The sequence below is a fragment of the Berghia stephanieae genome, chromosome 15 (genome assembly GCF_034508935.2).
Source record: "Berghia stephanieae isolate SIO BIC M18660-M18661 chromosome 15, UCSD_Bste_1.3, whole genome shotgun sequence".
Classification (NCBI taxonomy): domain Eukaryota; kingdom Metazoa; phylum Mollusca; class Gastropoda; order Nudibranchia; family Aeolidiidae; genus Berghia; species Berghia stephanieae.
In genome coordinates, this window is record NC_088374.1 from 1,214,904 (window position 1) to 1,218,682 (window position 3,779).

General features: G+C 41.8%; 1 protein-coding gene across 1 annotated transcript in view; it reads right to left on the minus strand.

The window, feature by feature from the left end:
* LOC144960691 (uncharacterized) overlaps positions 1 to 3,489 on the minus strand; it is an 11,257-nt gene extending 7,768 nt beyond the window's left edge. The window contains exon 1 of the mRNA XM_078893974.1: positions 3,143 to 3,489. The gene's annotated coding sequence lies outside the window, so the exon portion shown is untranslated. The remainder of the gene's footprint in view (positions 1 to 3,142) is intronic.
* Positions 3,490 to 3,779: the final 290 nt, after the last annotated feature.

Sequence of the window (3,779 nt, forward strand, 5' to 3'; positions counted from 1 at the left end):
TGGACATTGTGGCCCTACAGTCCACTAGGAATCAAGAGGATGAAGTCCAGCAAGTCAGTGGACATTGTGGCCCTACAGTCCACTAGGAATCAAGAGGATGAAGTCCAGAAAGTCAGTGGACATTGTGGCCCTACGATCCACTAGGAATCAAGAGGATGAAGTCCAGAAAGTCAGTGGACATTGTGGCCCTACAGTCCACTAGGAATCACGAGGATGAAGTCCAGAAAGTCAGTGGACATTGTGGCCCTACGGTCCACTAGGAATCAAGAGGATGAAGTCTAGAAAGTCAGTGGACATTGTGGCCCTATGGTCCACTAGGAATCAAGAGGATGAAGTCCAGAAAGTCAGTGGACATTGTGGCCCTACGGTCCACTAGGAATCAAGAGGATGAAGTCCAGAAAGTCAGTGGACATTTTGGCCCGACATTCCACTAGGAATCAAGAGGATGAAGTCCAGAAAGTCAGTGGACATTGTGGCCCTACTGTCCACTAGGAATCATGAGGATGAAGTCCAGAAAGTCAGTGGACATTGTGGCCCGACGCTCCACTGGGAATCAAGAGGATGAAGTCCAGAAAGTCAGTGGACATTGTGGCCCTACAGTCCACTGGAATCAAGAGAATGAAGTCCAGAAAGTCAGTGGACATTGTGGCCCTACAGTCCACTAGGAATCACGAGGATGAAGTCCAGAAAGTCAGTGGACATTGTGGCCCTACAGTCCACTGGGAATCAAGAGGATGAAGTCCAGAAAGTCAGTGGACATTGTGGCCCGACGCTCCACTAGGAATCACGAGGATGAAGTCCAGAAAGTCAGTGGACATTGTGGCCCTACAGTCCACTAGGAATCACGAGGATGAAGTCCAGAAAGTCAGTGGACATTGTGGCCCTAGTGTCCACTAGGAATCAAGAGGATGAAGTCCAGAAGGTCAGTGGACATTGTGGCCCTACGGTCCACTAGGAATCAAGAAGATGAAGTCCAAAGTCAGTGGACATTGTGGCCCTACAGTCCACTAGGAATCAAGAGGATGAAGTCCACAAAGTCAGTGGACATTGTGGCCCTACGGTCCACTAGGAATCAAGAGGATGAAGTCCAGAAAGTCAGTGAACATTGTGGCCCTACAGTACACTAGGAATCAAGAGGATGAAGTCCAGAAAGTCAGTGGACATTGTGGCCCTACAGTCCACTAGGAATCAAGAGGATGAAGTCCAGAAAGTCAGTGGACATTGTGGCCCTACGGTCCACTAGGAATCACGAGGATGAAGTCCAGAAAGTCAGTGGACATTGATCTAAATAAAATCTCTTTTTTTTCTTCTTTTTGTTTGTTCTTTTAATTTACTACTAGACTAGATATTTTTAACTGGCAGTAATAAAAATGGGTTCCGTAAAATGTAACCATTTGTGTCAAACAGCAATCTAAAGTTGAATGCCAGAATGAAAGTAGTAGAAACGCATGCAATAAGTACCATTTTATACGGTTGTGAAAGGAGGGCGCTTAACAAAGAATGTACTAGGAGTAGGAGGGTAGAGGCATTTGAGATGTGGAAAATCGAGGTTATTATGGACAGACAAGTATACGAAGAAGGAAGTGTTGGCAAAATTGAGAAAAAGAAGAATATTGATAGTTACCATTAGAAAGAGGCAGTTCAGGTTTATGGGACATGTGTGGAGAAGAGACGGAATAGAAATGTTGGTAGCAGCTGGGATGATTGAAGGAAAGAGAGCTAGAGGAAGACAGAGAATGGCATATTCAAATAACATAAGTATAGCAAAAAGTCATTTGAAAAGGTACGCAGACTTCTGCGTACCTCAGACGACCGTGATTCATGGAGACACTGACAGGCAACGTGTGCAAGAGTACAAGCCACGATGGATGATGGATGGATGGAGGCATGGATGGACATGGATCGTGATTCGTGGAAACACTGACAGGCAACGTGCTCAAGAGTACAAGCCACGATCGATGATGATTTTAAAAATATCAAATTAAGAAATTAGGGTGCAGGCACTGTTGTATATTGACGATTTGAAAAACGTGTATGAAACAAACAGTTACACCCAAAGCAAGAATGCCGACGATAGCTGAGTACTCTGATGTTGTTTTGTTTTGTTTCGTGTGTTTCTCTTTATGTATTTGGCTGGTACTATCTCATACACAGACACCCATTCAATACTATTGTTGATTAGTAAAAGATGATGTGCTCAAATTTATTGGGAAAGTTGGGGAAAAATATGAAAATATGTGTGTGAAACATTGAGAGTCAAATCAGAATACTAGAGATATTTTTTTTAAAATCAACTTTCCAATACTGGGAGTCAATTGTCAAATCTCAGACCCCCATGATTAACAGTCTGGTGAATCGTCAAATCTCGAAGAAGAAGAAGAGAAGAAGAAGAAGAAGAAGAAGAAAGAAGAAGAAAGAAGAAGAAGAGAGAAGAAGAAAGAAAAGAAGAAGAAGAAGAAAAGAAGAGAAAAGAAGGAAGAGAAGAAGAAAGAAGAAGAAGAAGAAGAAGAAGAAGAAGAAGAGAAGAAGAAGAAGAAGAGAAGAAGAAGAAGAAGAAGAAGAAGAAGAAGAAGAAGAAGAAGAAGAAGAAGAAAAGAAGAAGAAAAGAAGAGAGAGAAGAAGAAGAGTGAGAAGGAGAAGAGAATGGTAGTGTTTGAGAAAGAAAAGAAGAGTGGAGAAGGAGACAGAGAATGTGAATTTAGCGTGTTATGCAATACGAAACATTAGTTATCGGCTACCTACTAATTTTATTGTTATTATAAAATTCCTTTACCACCCCACGATCATTTTGATTTTAACTCAATCAGATTCTAGCACTAGGACGCTTTTGTCTTCTCTCGAGGGATGGAGAGAATGGAGCGAGTACCTTAATTTAAAGGGAATTCCGATTGTTCAGGTTGACACGCAAAGGAATTCCGAGATCGATTACGGGCAATGTCAAGATTTTTTCTGACCCTCACCCAGCAGTGATTGAGTAGCTGGGTATCTTTGAATCTGACAGAAAGTGCTTAGCAATACACTAGCGTCCGATCCAAATACTAGCAAACAATTGCTTTCGTCGATTTCACGCTATGGACACCGGGATAAACTCCAGTTCCACGAGCTATGAAGGAATGACTGTGATGAAAATCATACCACTTACCGTGATGGTTGATTTTTAAAGTCGACCGTAGTCAATTTTATTTTTGCCTTGGATACTGGCAATCCTCTTGCTGTTGTCTTTAGACAGTTGTAGTATGATGTTGGCTTTAGCACAGTGTCCACATTTCTCCATAACACAACTAATGCTGAGTGACGGCTCTGTCAGGTCATCGCTGAATAGACTGTTGACTTCAATACGAATCGACACAACTGGCAACAAGATGGAGTTTGGCGGATGAGTAAAATACATGGATGATGATGATGATGGTGATGGTGATGATGATGATGATGATGATGATGATGATGATGATGATGATGATGATGATGATGATGGTGATGATGATGATGATGATGATGATGATGATGATGATGTGATGGTGATGATGATGATGTGATGATGATGATGATGATGATGATGATGATGATGATGATGATGATGATGATGGATGATGTTGATGATGACGATGATGATGATGATGATGATGATGATGATGATGATGATGATGATGATGATGATGATGATGATGATGATGATGATGATGAAGATGATGATGATGGTGGTGGTGATGACGATGGCGATGACGATGATGATGATGATGATGATGATGATGATGATGATGATGATGATGATGATGATG